The following is a 16,887-nucleotide window of genomic DNA, read 5'->3' on the forward strand; positions in this document are numbered from 1 at the left end:
CCCCTTGCCTCAGTGGCAATTACCAGTCCCCATTTAGCCCCTGCTCACTGGGGCAGATGCCAGTCAGTTAACCACTCATCATTAGCAAGGGGGGTTGGACCAGCTGTATCTGCCTATTCCTGGGCTGCCCCTCTGCAACTCTTATACCCTTTTGTGGGCCCTTAACTCAGCCTGAGGCTTTGCTAGGCTGGAGCTCCCCAGCTCCCTCTGCCCTTCCCCAGCACTGCTCCACCTCAGGTTCCCTGCTCAGCTTCCCAGGCAACCAGGACTGTCTCTCCCCCAATGCTAGAGAAAGTCTCTGTCATTCCTTTTGGCCTACTGCCCTCTTATTAGGGCCAGCTGGGCCCTGATTGCACTGGCTGCAGCTGTGGCTGCTTTCCCCATTAGCCCAGTTTTTCCCCTGCCACAGCCCTCTCCCAGGGCTGTTTTAAGCCCTTCAGGGCAGGAGCGGGGTTACCACCCCAGTACACCTGATGATTACAGTTCTTCCCTGGGGACTATCCCGCAATGAGTTAAAAGGCAAGACAGGTGATTCCATTCCATTTTGTTTTTAAAAGGACCTGAGCTGTGCTTTGCAAAATCACCCGTATTAGTGGTTTAATGAATCAAGGAACATTATTTCTCATTTTACAAAGATCTGTGGTTCTTACATAACCACTTATGATCGATTTCCTTCTGAAAAATGAATGTATAACTGGCACCGTGGAGTTCCATGTTTATTATCTCAATTATTTCCAGCTTATTTGTTCCCAGCCTACAAATAAAACATTTTTTTTTACCAGTACTGCAAACTCAAGTTGGCGTCTGAACAGCAAACTGGATTTCTTCCTTTTCATGCACCATCACTAATAATAAAGGTTCTGCAGGTTAAGTTTGTACAAATGATTGATCCTGTACTTAGAACTTAATAAACAATTTGATGCAGGGAGCACAAAAGTTATAGAATCCAGTGCTGTCTCCCATAACTGTGTAGACCCTGCGGGGATAACAGGAAAAAAACCCAGCAAGCACATGTTTTTGTTCTTAAAGTCAATAGCTATGACCTTGAATGCATGCAGGGAGCAGATCTGCTGAGTAAAGGGATGCTATTTTTATACACTTTTCAGAGTAGAATCATCCTTTCATATCTGAACAGATCTGACTGTGGACTTAGGAGGAAAGAGCTAGGTAAGCAATGATGTCATGAATATAAAGTAGAAATTACTTCTCTTTTGCATACTTCCAACAGGGTGGATCACATGATGTTTTCCTGATCAAAGGAACAGAAGTGTCCCTGGGATGTGCAAGTGAAATAAAATGCATAAATGCACTTGCTTCTTCAAAGCACTTAAACCACTCCAGAAGTCAATGTTAGCAGCCACATGAGACCAAAAAACTCCTTAAAGGAGCCATCTCGGAATTATGAAGTAAGAAGCACATCTATCTTAACTTCTGATCTGGGATCTGGATCTTCCAATTCCTCCCCTTCTTGCAATAAAGAAGAGATAGAGGAGTGCCTCCAGACTGAAGACATGTTTTCCTAAGCACAGGAGAGTGAATCCACATGTGAATATACATATATATTTGCGTGTTAGCATATAAACAAGCAAAGAAAAACAATGTCCCTGTATTTCGTTCACAACACTTTGCCTGGCACAGAGCAGAAACAGCAGGGCTTGAGAGAGGACCAGATGACCAGCTAACCAAACATCAGAGGAAGAAAAGGGAAAATACATTGTAATGCAAGATATTTTCTTTATAGACTAACATACCTACTAGCTTAACTTTAACCAGGTACAAGACTAGATATGGTGTACAAATTGTTTCTTGTGTTTTTATCTGATCAGTTCTCTACTCCTAATAAATCTTATTGTCAACTAGATCACTAGAGCCTCAGCTTGTTGTTTAGGGAATTTTATGCAGACCATTCTGGAGAGAAGAAGCCCCTCCCCTCTAGGAAGAGGAAGAGGAGGGAGGGTGCCCAGAGCCTACTCCTTTTCAGGGTGTCAAGGAGCCTTCCTGTTCCAGATCAAAGAGTGATCTCCCATAAGATGTGTTGCTAGCAGAGCTGTGGGCCAACAGACACTTGGAGATGCCTAAGGACCTCAAACAAGAACTGAGTTCGAGGAGGTGAAGGTGACAGGTGGGACTAAGCCTCCCTTTCGGGCAACAGGAAATAGACTGTAATCTCTTTGGGGCAGAGACTGTCTTTGTGTTGTATTTGTATTGGGCCTAGCACAATGAGGTCCAGATCCAGGATTGGGATGCTACCTGCTACTGTATACAAACAAACAAGATAACAACCCTAACTGCATCTTGATCATTCATACGGAGGAGGTATTATTTTTCTGTCTTGGCTCATGGATTCTTTGTTTAACTCATGAAATCTTTTGCACAGCAGAGATGCCCTGACACTGGCATACATACAGTTCCTAGTCTGGTATTCACACTTTTGTGGCTGCAGCTCTAGGCTCCCACTTCTTACATGACATCATGAATCCCAAGCCCCAGTGCGCCTCCATTGTCTATCCTCCATTCATTTATGTCAGCCCTGCTTGAGTATGGTGCTTATTTGATAAACCATTTTTGCACCAAGAAACCTATTCTACATAAGGTTTCATTTTTTTCTAAGTGACAGAGACTACAATTTCAAACCTCTATTATTCATTATTATTAGCATTTCAGTAGTGCTACGGAAGCCAGCCCATTGTGCTAGGAGCTGTACAAACACATAACAAAAAAATGGTCCGTGCCCCTAAATGGTTGCAATCTAAGTAGAAAAATCCTAAACATAAATCTCTGCATAGCATGTCATGCAACAGAGGATACTTGAAATATCTCTACCATGTGAAACAGGGTAGCTAGAGAATTCTTATCTACAAAGCCACAAAGGTTGGAAATTTTCTGATCACACTTTTTCCTCCAATTGAACATGGGGATTCATTGAAACCAAAACTTTGCACAGGAAAGGGATGGTTTTGATGAATTTCCCTGTTTGAAAAGGTTTTGAAAAAAACAGTTTCAACATTGTCAAACTGTCCCATTTCAAAAAAAGTTCCTTTCTTCCATTTGAAACATCTTTTTTGTTTCAAAACTATTGAAATGGTTGACTGTCACAGGGTGCTCACAGGTTTCCTCCTTCTTGCCCTGTGCCCAGGCTGGTAAAATAAGAGTTCTCACGCCTTCTTCCGGTGTTTCACCCTTGTGCTTTATTGTACAGTGCCACCGTGTAGTCCGCTTTATCCCCCCAACAGTTATCCCCTTTCTAACCCATTCCAGGGTCTCTTGGACCTTGAGGCTCCCTTGCTGGGTGAGGAGACAGAGCTGTAGCCTCCTGTCCCCTCCCAGGCTAGCCTCCTAACTGAGTTTTGTTCAGGGCTTTTATAGTCCTCCTAGCCTTCAGCCCAGCTGTCGCTGCTTAGCTTAGGGCTGGTCTACACTGCGGGGGGGAGATCGAACTAAGATACACAACTTCAGCAATGTTATTTGCGTAGCTGAAGTCGAAGTATCTTAGTTCGACTGACCTTGCCGACCTCACGGCTCCCCGCAGCTCCCCCATCGACTCTGCTTACTCCTCCTGCCAAGGTGGAGTACGGGCATTGATTCGCTGATCGTTTATCACATCTAGACAAGACACACTAAATCGATCCCCGATAGATTGATTACTACCCGTTGATCCAGCGGGTAGTCTAGGCATACCCTTAGTCTATTGCAGTGAGCCAGCCCTCATTAGGGCCCTCAGCTGGGCTCCCTGCTAGCTGCATTGAGCCTCTGCCCCGGCCTTTCTGCCCAAAAGCAGGGCTTAACTAGCATTTTAGCAGGGGATTCAAGGGGTTTTACCTCTGCTCTGCCACATTGACATTGAAACAAAACATTCCAAAATTACCAGAATGAAATGTTTCAGTTGACCCAATCTGATTGTTTCCCCAGATTTTTGGTTTCCAATTTTTTTTTTCAGCATTTTGACTTTTTATCCCAGCTCAAGATGGGAAATTTTTTTTGAAATCTCAAAAATTGTCCCAGGACAGGAAAACCATTTCCCACCCAGCTCTAATAATAATACTGGTCTCATCTATCCTGTCATAAGCTCTGTCTCTTACTGAGCACACATACAATGCCTAGCACAATGGAGCTTCAGTGGTCATACAAACAATAATAATTTTTCTAAAAAAATCTGTATTTTGGGCATGCTATGACTGATTCCCATGCCTACCTGCATAAGGATGAGAAGGTTACCCATTTATCTGTAGGTGTCACTAACATACCAACTGGTAACATGATATTTTCACATTAAATGAAAATTCTTTGCACAGCTGCATCCTCATGGGCTGTAATTACAGATCTCCTCCTCATTGCAGTCACAAGGAAATAATAACAACATTTGAACGCAGGAGGAGAGCATTGACTAGATGGCATTCTTTCACCATGTGTTCTCTTTCACTCTCAGATCTGTCAGAGATTACACCTAATTAAAACATCTTGCAAGCTCCGATGCTTCAAGAAAATTCCCTTACTAATTATTAGTGATTTTAGGTTGTGATGATTATGCTATTCCCCCCTCACCCTCCATAGATGCTGCTGATCTGATACATTTAGTTTTTCATTAATACATTTTCTAGTATTTTCACCGTGGGCTTGTCTACACGGGGTATTTAGTTCAGACTAACTCAAGTTAGTCCAGTCTGAAAAAGCCTGCATATAAACAACAGAATTCATGAGAGTGCACCACATTTTCCACAAACTCTGGAGTCCTCTTTCAAAGGGTACTGAGTTTGATGTGCATTGAATTAGTGTGGTTCACTGTTCATGTGGGTGCAGTGGTGCTGCACACTAGTTTAGCAGCCCTCCAACTGCTAGTCTACAGTGCTTTGCAGGTGTCTATTACTAATCTACCTGTTTACCTGAGTGCCCTCCCTTGCTCTGGAGTCAAGTTGACTGGCTGTCCCCTCCCCTGTTTAAAAGTTGGCATGATTTCAGAATTGGCCCATTTGCTCTTGGATTCCAATATATTGACTTGCAGAGATATTACTCCAGCTGCCTTTACAACATGCCTGGAGCAGCCACTTGGAGCCATGCTGAGACCCTGGATCTCACTGACATCTGGGGAGAAGCATTGGTGCAAGAAGCTCTTGTGGCCAACCACTGGAATGAAGATGTGTTTGTGGACATTGTTAGGCAGAAGGCCACAAAGTGCCACAACTGGGACACCAGCCAATGCTGGATAAAGATCAAACCATTCAGAAGGACTTACATCAAAACCAGAGATGCCAGCAAACATCCAGATTTGGAAATGTAGCTTGCCCATTTTTTGAGGCGCTAGAAAGGATTTTGAGCAATGACACCACTAACAACCACAAGGAGGTTGTTGACCCTGTGGCTCTCTCTGTGGACTCCCCTCCCAGGAGATAAGCAGCAAGAGACACCATAGGAAGGCAGTGAAGAGCTCTCCCTGGAAAGCTGGGATCTCTTTGGGACTAAGGACACTGGCAATGGCCATGTAAGAGGTCAGCCTGATTCCCTTCCAGAAACCTGGCCTAGGGCTGAGGAAGCAGTTCCTGTGGTGGGACCCACAGCTGTAAGGATCTATCTTTACCGTTTACTATTATTGTGATAGCTTCTGTTCCAGGTGCCCTGCAGTCGCAGCCTTTCTGAGTCTCCAGCCCCTGCCTCCTGATTGCATCTCTCAGCCCATGCTGTCCATTTGGGCCCTCCAAGCACATTTTCAAAATGGCGGCTGCTCCGAGCAGGCTAAAGCCATAACCATCCACTGTTTGCAGGCCTATGCCACAGACAGCACGTATCCAGCTACCTATTTTCTTTTTCCTTCCCCGTATCTGTCCCACATTGGTGTGCTGCCACTACAGCTCTGGGGCTAGTTCAGCACAGATCTCCAAAAAGGTTGCCTTCGCCATCCTGAAATTCTCTCACAACTGTTGATCCAGATCAGGTCTGCAGAACAATCCTTTCCCATCAATTGACACTGGTTCTCCAAGCCCAGAAATGGCTCTGCATGGTGTGAAGCTGCTCCAGAAAGAACTCCTATAATACCAGTTGCTCCGTCTTAGCGTCTTCTTCATTTTCATCCTCATTCTTCCACCATTGCTGAAGCTGCTGCTGGAGGAACGGCGCTAGTGGAAGAACCACTTCCGCAGCTACATCATCTGCTGAGTGGTGTGGTGAGAGAAGTCAAACCAAAGACACCTGGCTCTGAGAGCTCAAATAAAGCCAAAGCAGCCTCTGCCTATTTGCAGTAGCCAGCACAGCGGTGTGGAGCATTGTTGGGTCCATGCTGGGCAACAATTTGAAAAGGATGTAGCCCACCCAGAAAGAGAGGAAGCATGAGACGGAGAGAGTGGAATCATGAGATTTTTTGCTTTTGACCCCAAATCCCAGAATTCCATTGGCTTCCCCGGGCTTCTGCTATGCAGCCAACAATGCACAGTGAGGAAATCCCAGAATGCATGCTGCTCAGCAGCAAAGCAAAGGACCATGGGATACCCTTCCAGAATGCCACATGCTTAGTATGCTGCAAGCCACCACCATATAGACACAATGATGAGAACTGAAAGAGGACAAGGCAGTCTTGTGTGCACGCTATTAGTATGGCTTACATATAGCATACCAAACAGTGCACATCAGTGAACTAACTCCTCCACGTAGACAAGGCCTGTATGTTTACTTTATATTCTTGAGAAGCAGATAGTGGCATTTTTTCCCCATACAGTGGGCCTTACGCTCCTCTCTACTGAATGGAAAATGAAGATTCCATTTTGCAAAGTATTCTGAGATTTTTGAAATTCGATATTGTTCCAATTTCAAAATTCTCTGCAAAAGAAACTTGTTTCGGATCAGTCAGAATGGTTCTTTTCGACAGAATCGTTTCATTTTGACTTTTTTTGTGATATTATAATATATACAATACAATACAATATAATGTGATATAATACAACATTTAAAAAACAAAGGAAAAATCAAAATGTTTCATTCTGAAAATGTTCATTCCAAAACTATTCATTTTACCCAGCTCCATCCACATCTGCTGATCCCTCAGTCCCATGCTTTAACCACTAGCCACCAAAGATTCAGGAGCCAGATCATTCCAGAAAATATATATGTGCACAAATCCCATTCTGATTTGTACGTTGGGGCCCAGATGCTCAGATGGATTTGCAAACCAGAGCAAAAAAGTCCCAGGAAAACCGGCTCTCTCTTATGTTTGTGGTCTAGAATTTAGAAACCTAAATACTCTAAGGCATATGAGAACAAAAGGAGAAAGTTCTCTGAACAATCCCAAACTTGAAAGCAGGTTCAGCGAGTGTTTGGTTCTGAAGCTGGGACAAAATTAAAAGGCCTTTTATTTTATCCAGACCAATTGTCCCATCCTTCTTTCAGCTCCCCAAGATACTTCTTTTGAATCTCTGTGTCTCAGAGACACAGCTAGAAAGAGAAAACATTTACAATGTGATTCACATAAGTTCACTTCTGGAATTACCTCTTAGTATACAAGGTGCCACGATGACATGATAACAGTGACCTGACCTGAGCTAACTGAGTTGACACATGCCATCTCACTACAGTACATTGCTGAGCTTATGAAACCACGAAGCACAAACAAGCCCTTTGTCTGGCCATGCTGTCTCCAAATCAACATCAGTGATAATATGGATAATGTCTATAACCAGGTATGTCTTGTATATATCCTCCTCTCTATTCTTGTGTCTCTTATATGAGTAATTGAGCCCCGTTAAGTCCCACCAGAGACAATCAGGGAAACTAATTTAACAGATGAAAGCCTAAGAAAAAGACCATCTCTATTACAATGTAACATTCAGGATGATCAACTCAAGGGATAAAATTAAAATGATAATTAACATAGTATGTTGCCATGGTTTACTACCACAATCTTGTCCGTTGTTGAAAATATCATTAGAAATGTTAGCTCACTGCACCCTCTTGTGAGAATTCTAAATAACTACACAACTTTAATCCACAGGAAACATGCACTAGGGGTAAGAGCCTGCAATTTTAATTGTTGTTTTTCATCCTAGCATTTCAGGTTTAAATTTCCAAGACATGGTGCTACCTGCAACTGTTACACACGAACGTTCATAGAAAGAGCATAGAATTTAGAGATGGGAATCATTTAGTCCATCCCCTATTAGCCCAGCTCTTTCTCAAATACAACATATGCCCCCTTAACTTATTCAAAAGGGAAACAAAATCAGCCTACGCATACAATTTTCCCCCAGGGGGTGGTAGTGGAATGGAGAGGGACCAGATTGGCCAGACATTAGTCATTTGTTTACTTTCCTCATTCCGGAAAGCACTCACATACCACCCTGATGAGTGGAGTCTAAGAACTTACATGGAACAGAATAGTGGAGAAAGGTCCCTATTGTATGTCACCCTGTGATTTGTACAGTCTAGTGGTGAATTTCACCACTGACAACAGTCTAACAGAGCTCAGTCAGGAACCTTTCTCTGATATCATCAATCGATCTATTCTTATTTTTTGTCCATTTACTCCTACTTATGCTGCTTTTTACCGCTCTACATAACTCCTCTCCACCTTTGATGCTTATATCCTTCAAAGGAGACAGTCATATTCTCTCCTTTCCCCAGTTGTTGCTTGGTTAAACTGAGTATATTTTTCTCTTTTAAACTTTCCTCCTAAGTCAGATCTTCTAGCATTATAATAATTCTCATTGTTCATCTCTGAACTGCCTCTTCTCTAGGGCCAGATTTACTTCTGGCCCTATTCCACTGAAGCCATTTGGGTTTTCTTCTGCAACTTTGGGCTACTGAGTTGCCTAGAACTGAATCCAGTGGTGTCCTCCAGAGGAGAACATTGTACTGCGACAATAGATCATATGGCCCAATGTGCTTGTCTTTCAAGTGGAACTGCTTTGAAATGATTGAGAAATTGCCCTCTTAAAACCTAGAGTAATCTGACAGTGGGCTCGAATAACATGGAACAGGATGGGCTAGAAAGTGTGGGATGTAAAGTGAAACATGAGAATGTGGATTTTTGACAGAAATTTTAAAGATACTTTTTCACAAGTCCAGATCTGAGAGTTTTCCCCAGTGAAAAAGCTGGATATTTAACAAAAACTAAGCTTGTGTGTCTCACTGATCAGGACACATGGCTAGGAGGTACCACTCGTAACCTCAAATGTGTCTTCTTAAATAGCAGACTGGCCTATAGGCGGCACTAGAACTAATCCACTCATCCAAATTCAGAGCTGGAGTAACCTTCACAATTTTTGTGGCCACAGAAAGTGGAATGAGCAATGGCTTAAGGGCAGGAATCTGTGGAACATGGGGTGTTCATTCACATAGCTTCTCTTTCTTTCTTTTCTTAGGCTATGTCTTACCCTGTACCACAGTATGGACTACAGGGGTATGAGTTGCAGTGCACACTAAAGTGCTGCTCTGTAACTGCCATGTGGGGATGCCACTGGTGTGAACTAAACGGTACCTAGTTTGTATTAATGGAAGTCCTCCTCAAATAGGGCCACATTAAGGCAAACCAGGGACGAAGAAGTTACTCACTTTGTGCAGTAACAATGGTTTTTTGAGTGGGAGCTCTACTGTAGGTGTATGTGTGCCCTGCACCTCTAATCGGAGATTTTTGGTAGCAATGTCCATTTAGCTTGCTTATGTGCTCTCCCTCCCTCGTGGTCTGCCTCGAGGCTATTTAGCACTGGGTTGGCAAACCTCCCTCTCTTCCTTCTCCACTGCAGAGCCCTATAGAGAACTCCGAAGGAGAGGGGAGGAGGGCGGGTTGTGGAGCACAGGGACACACATCTCGATGTACCTCAGTTACTGCACAAGGTGAGTAACTTCCTCTTCTTTTTCCAGTAGTGTCCTTATGGGTGCTTCACTGTAGGTGACTCCCGAGCAGTACCCACCACTGGAGGCTGGGACTTCAGAGTGGAGTCTGTTACTACAGAGTGTACTGTGGAGTCGAAGATGGTGTCAGTGTCCAAATCTTCAGAGATCGCATAATGTTCTGCGAAAGTATGGGCTGAGGCCCAAGTCGCTGCTTTACAGATTACTGAGATAGGGATATCTGTAAGGAATGTGACCAAGGTAGAAATTGCCCTCTTGGAGTGCGTATGGACTCTGGACAGAAGCAGATTGCGCCCTTGATAGCAGTGATTAATGCAACCAGAGACATATCCGAAGAGCTGATATCACAAGGCTTTTGGAGCTTTCTGTGGATGAAAGACAGAGTTTAGAGGATTTCCTAAAGTCTTTAGTCCTGTCCAAGTAGAATGCTAGTGTCCTTCTAATATCTAGCATATGCAGAATAATCTCCCTGTTGTCACAATGTGGTTTTGGGGAAAAACACAGAGATGGATCTGTTGATTCATATGGAAAGAGCAGAGAAAGTAAGGAGAAACTTGGAATATGGTCTTAGAGTTACTTTGTCTTTTAAAAAGGCTGTGAATTGTGAGTGTGCCATCAGGGCTGCTATTTCTCCTACGTGCCTAGCTGAGCTGATGGCATTTAGCAATGCTGTCTTCATAGACAGGTGTAAGAGAGAGCAAGTTGCCAGGGACTCAAAGGGAGGTGTAGTCAAAGCCCTGAGAACTCGGTTAAGATCCCAGACTGAAGTGGGCGGTGTCACATGCAGGAAGTGATTCCCAATGCCCTTAAGGAATCTACACGTCAGCAAACACCGAGTATCTGTCTACCTGGCAGTGGAAATCTGTTTTTACTACAAGATGTGCCTTAAGGGATCTGAGTGAGAGTTTTGACCTCTTGAGGTTGAAAATGTAGTGTAAAATCAGAGAGAGGGAAGATGAGGTTGGGTCTACATGTTTAGCATGACAACAAACTTGAAATCATTTCCATTTTGTGGGTAAGTATGTTGAGTGATCAACTTTTGGCCAGGTAGCAACACATCTTGCAGCTCGTCGGAGCATTCTGCCTCTAAGCCTTGGAACTAAGAAGGAGCCAAGCTTGGAGGTGGAGGACCTGCAGATTGGGGTGAAGGATCAGCCTATAGTTTTGAGAGAGCAGGTGAGGAATGTGCTAAAGAGGAACAGGATGGCATATTGCTATCTGTGTCAGGTAAGGGAACTAGACTTGTCACGGCCAGGAGAGACAATAAGAATAACTCACTTTGACTTGTTGAATTTTCAACAAGACCTTGGATAGAAGAGGAAACTGTAAAAAGGCATACAAAAGAGTCCCATCCCATGGAAGGATGAGCGCGTCTCCCAGTGAATGTTTCCCCAGGTTGGCCCTGGAGCAGTAAAGAGCATATTTCTTGTTCTGGTAAGTAGCAAAGAGATCCGTAGTCAGGGTTCCTGAAAGGGAGAATATATCTTGAAGCACCTCTGAGTTCAGTACCCACTCATGGTCGTGACAAAAATTCCAACTGAGACTGTCGGATGTCATGTTCTGTATCCCTGGTAGATAGACAGCTAAGATGAGCACATTGCGATGGACGCACCAATTCCAAAGTTTGAGTGCTACCTTGCAGAGGGAGGGAGATCTGCCACCCCCTTGGTGATTTATGTAGAACATACAGGTCATATTATGTCCATCATGACTTTCCTGTGGGTGTTCTTGATGAAAGGCAGAAAGTGTGCACAGGCATTCCTGACAGCCCTTGGCTCCAAAAGAGTGATATGGAAGGTCACTTCTGTGGAAGGCCATTTGCCCTGAACTTTGTGATTGTGTAGCTGAGCTCCCCAGCCTATTAGGGAGGCATCCCTCCCAGAGTGGTGAGTCTGTATAATGGGAGGAATGCTCTCACTTGTACTGCATCCAGGTTGGTGCAGATAAACTCCAGTCGCTATACTGGACTGTAGAGAATTGGGCCAAACAAAATCTGATGAGGTTCAACAAGGACAAGTGCAGAATCGTGCACTTAGGAGGGAAGAATCCCATTCACTGTTACAGACTAGGGACCGAATGGCTAGGCAGCAGTTCTGCAGAAAAGGACCTAGGGGTTACAGTGGATGAGACGCAAACATCTTGTAGGTCAAGGGCTGGAAATCAATCTCCTGGTTCTAGAGCTGGAATAATGGCTAGGTGTGACCACCTTGAATGTCTGCGCCTTCCTGTAATTGTTTAATGCCCTTAGATCTAGAATGGGCCTCCAACCTCCGTTCTCCTTGGTGATCAGGAAATAATTAGAGTAAAACCCCTTGCTCCTGAGTTGCACTGGGACTGGTTCAATGGCCCCGAGGCATAACAAATGATAAATTTCCTGATGAAGTAGGTTCTCATGAGAAGGGTCCCTGAAGAGGGATGGGGAAGGAGGGTTGGGATAGGGGAGGGACATGAACAGTATGGTATAACTCTTCGAAATAATCTCCAGGACCCATCTGAAGAAGTGATATTCCCCAACTGCTGTGAAGCAGGGACAGGTGACTTCTGAAGGGTCACGACCAGTGTGTAGTGGTAGCTGATGTTGCAAGGTATAATTGTTCAGGCCCTCAACCAACCCGTCAAAAGTGCTTAGAAGAGGTGGTTTAGAGGTCATGGACTGGGGTGTGGCTTTTGAGCTCTGGTCCTCTTACACCGTGGCTCATAACAGCACTGAGATGGTGGGTATTTAGGAGGTTATGACCTGTGATGTTGCTGAGAGGTACATCTTCTCTTCTGTACCGCAGTGTAGATTCCTAGAGAGCGTAATCTGTCTTCTCCGCAAAGAGTTTGGCTCCTTCAAACTGGAGTCATCTGCAGCTCTTTGGACAATCCAGAAAAGTGTAGCCAAGAAGCTTGCCTCAGTACCACTGTCATGGTAACCAGACAGGCTGCTGTATCAGCTACATCCAGTGCTGTCTCTAGCACCAGTATGACTATTAACTGACCCAGGGGCCCGTACCATGATTGTGAGTTGGCTCAACAGAATTGAGGAGGACACTTATACTGTGATGGTGGGCCACAATAAGGGGCCAGGGAAATGATCTCCTCCTGGCCACTGTTAGACTCGTCACTGGGTAAAGGTGGCACTGACTGGGGTAATGGCGGTACACGGACCAGTGCCAAGAGCAATTCAAGGTGCCGGGATGTGCTCGGTACCAGGGTCCTGGTACTGAGTAATGGGGATTGAGGTTCTTCCCCAACCATCAAGTCTCCAGACTACCAGAGCTCATGTGATACCCTGGACTCACTTGGGACCACGGAGGAGTGTCCATGGTACTTTGTCGGTACTGATGGTTAAGAAAGTGCAGAATACTCCCTAGATGAGAGTTTTGTTGTGCCCGGTACAGAAAGTTTTGTTGGTGCCACTCTTTTAGAGATGATACGGTAATTGTCTTTCCCTAGGTATCAGAGCCACAGGTCTCCAGGGTACCAGAGCTCATGTGGTGCCTACCATGTGCTCACTTGGTACCACAGAGGAGTGTCTGTAGTATGTTGTCAGCACCCATGGTTGGGGAAGTGCAGAGCACTCCCTAGTTAGGAGTTTTTGTCGTACTTGGTACCAAACGTGCTCTCTGTGCCACTCCAGGCGGTGCAGCCGGTGCCGCAGGGCAGAGCTCACAGCAGAGGCCCCCTTCTGGGTACCTGCCCTCGATACCGAGGTGGTCGCACTGGGGAGCCGCTCTGGCTGGACAGCTACTCGAAGCCCTTTTGATGAGCCTTTACTGGGGGAGTCTGCTGGTTTCTTTCACGCCTCTCTCCCCTTTGACGTGAAAGGCTCCGGGGATGATCCGGGGTCAGCACCAGAGTCCCCTGGAGACTGAAGGGCCTTCTCCATAAGGAGGAGTTTTAACTTCAGCTCCCAGTCCCTGCAGACTGCCCTTTGACCTGTGGCAGGTGAAACACTTCTGTGAGGCTCTCCCAGGCACCAGCCCCTTAGCGTCTCTGGTCGTTACAGGAATCGGCTCCTTGCAGGAGAGCCAGGCATGTCCCTGGGTGGGGGCTGTTATCCTCTAGCAATGGGGAATGCAGAAAAAGCCTTTTCTCCTCTTCTTCTTTTCCTTTTCTTTTTAAACTTCAAAAACGTAGAGTCTACTAAATGCCCGGAGACCGGGGAGAATGCCTGCAGTTTCCACCCAGGAAGTTAGTGTAGCACTTTAGTGCACTATTCACACCGCCATAGTCTGCATTGGGGGGCCCTGGAGACAAGCCTTTAGTCTCTCTCCCAGTGATTCTTCCACTCTCCGTAGTTGCTCTGGGGGTCAGCGGGTAGACTAGTTGGTCTCAGGGATCGGACCTCCACATCAGGCTGATCTTTGCCTCGATTTGTTCAGTCACTACACCAGTCCTCACTGCACAGGCCCTAAAAAACCTGACCAAGATTTGCAGAAATGACTAGTAACTCTAGATGACTCTGTTTATGAAAGATACCTTAAGGGGACTGATTTCCACAAGTCACTGAGTGCTCGCTCTCTGAAAACCAGCTGTCCTTTAAAGTGTCGCAAGTTAGGCACCCAAAATCATCAGTTACTTTTGAAAATCTTGGTTCTTGAGGGATCAAATGAAGATGCAATTAAAAGCTAAACATCATGAATTACGGAACAGAATGGCTGGTGAATATGCTTTGTCCCTCAGGTAAGAAGTTTAATATGGGGATCATAGCATTCAGCCTACTACCCAGACAACTCAATGTCCCAAACTCAGAAGATTTATACCCTAGGAGTGTGTTATTCCTTGGCTGGTGGGAGATGAGTGATCACAGGATGCCATACCAGAGTCTACTTTATTTACAGGAGTACACGCTTAAACAATTTTATTCAATGGCAAGAATAAAGTGTATTTATAACTCACTAGATTGCGTAACAGTTTCAAAATCCAGAAAGCCCATTTTTAGCACAGCTCTGAGCTAGCGTATTTCTTTCACAAACTACTGTTCCCAACTGCTTTGTATCTCAGATCTGTTTAATCTCTCTCTGAACATATGAAATCCTTTTTTATGATCCTATACCTTGGGCTGTCCCTCAGAATTACTACTGCCAACTACCTTATCCAGGTATCAATCCAACCCACGCTGCAGCTGGGGGACAGAAAGATCTGAGGAATGGATGCAAATGATGGAAAAGACAGTGGGACGAACTGCCTACAACATTTAACATGTGCTATAACTCCATTGGAGTAACACAGTTTAGGCCTATACTTCCTAAGGAACTAAGGGCCTGTTCCAAAGTATTTTGAAATCATAGTGAGTCTTTCCATTGACTTCAATAGGCTTTGGATCAGGGAGAGATTATAGCTGTTGCATGATACAGATAAATAAAACAATCATGAAAGTTCTGACAGGGCCACTGAGAGGGGCAATGACTTTGCATTGGTCCCAACAGACGGTGAAGTTGTTCAGAATTTTAAAAAATGTTTGCTCTTGTAAAGAGCAGAACCAAACAGATAGCGGGCCAAATTCTGACCAGCATTTACACTAGTGTCAATCAAGAGTAACTCCATTGTCTTCAAAAGGGTTGCTCCAGATTGATGCCAGCATAAACAGAGGATAGACTTTAGCCTTCCCATTGTAACGATTTAAAGCAGTAACGATAAGAATGTACTATGATTCTGGATTACCTCCACAAGTAAGGACACTTTATATTGTTATAGTGTTCATTTTATTGTAGTTTGCTCAAAAAATGTGTAGTTAAAAATGATATGTTATACTTTTGCAGTGCAGGACCCTTGTTTGTGCAAATCTACAATATATCTGAATGAACTACAAGTCCTGTTCCTGTTACCTTAATATAATCGAGGCACTGGTCGATAGATATTTCACATACAATATAACAAATAGTTACTTGTAGGTCACCTTGTGTTAAAGTTGCTGTCTCCCTTTTGATGTGGGTTCAATTCCTGTCCCTGACATACCTTTTAAGTTGCTCAGATGACAAGGATAGTATAAGTAAATAGATATTATAATTGAAAATTCTTATAAATTACCAAAAAGTGTTACCTGGCAGCTTGGAAACTATATGAGATATTACAAATAGCCTTTTATATCTAGTGAAGTAGAGTGCCACATTTTTCAAAAGAAGAGAAACATAGATTTGGAAAGCTGACAAACTGACATGGGAATAAAGAACCTCTAACATGGAACTTGGACCACGTCTAGTATCCTAAGCAGCACATCAACAACCAGCCTCAAACAAAGAAACTAAACTTTGATAATAAATGTCTCTCATGTGAGTCAAAGGCTAGTCCTATCAATTCTGGACTTTTGCCTTTAGTTTAAGATTTCTGTGTAGCAAGGGTGACATTCAGTGGCTAACTAGGCTCTTGAGGTATGATGCTTCTTTAAATCCCAGGGGATTTGCATCCATAAACACATCTCCAAGATCATTTGCAAGCAGCAGCCATAATTCAAGTAGAACTCTAATCTCTTTAGATTACACTGGCACATCTATAGTTAAGAGTTCAGTGAAAACTGCCTAGGAGGAGATTTGGAAGAACATTTGTCAGATAGTAGACTAAGCTTGGCAAAGCACTATGATCACAGGAAATGGGAATGTAACAAACCCGTAGAGAGAAGATGGAGAAGGTACTATGATGTGAGAACTTTTCTGTCTCTAGTTGGCTCTCGGTCACACTGATGTAAATTCAGAATATTTCCATTGACTTCAGTGCTGCTACTTCTGAATTTCCATTGGTGGAAACAAATTTCCATTTAGTGAGAACTTCTGATATTTCAAAATTCTGTTTTCATTCCAAAAGTGAATGAAATTTCAAAATTGCCTGTGAAAATAAATTAAAAAAAAGAATTGGGGGCTAGGGATTGATCAAAACATTTTGTTTAGATAACATTGAAAAGTTTCATTTCAATTTTGACTTTAAAAAAAAAAGTAACATTCCAATTTATAATATAAATAACATTTTGAAATAATATGTCGTTTTGAAACCAAAATTGATAAGGTCAAAATGGGATATTTCAACCTAATGAAAATGTTTTACTTTGATTTGTTTTTGTAAATGAAATTTCATTGA

The sequence above is a fragment of the Gopherus flavomarginatus genome, chromosome 3 (assembly GCF_025201925.1).
Source record: "Gopherus flavomarginatus isolate rGopFla2 chromosome 3, rGopFla2.mat.asm, whole genome shotgun sequence".
Taxonomy (NCBI): domain Eukaryota; kingdom Metazoa; phylum Chordata; order Testudines; family Testudinidae; genus Gopherus; species Gopherus flavomarginatus.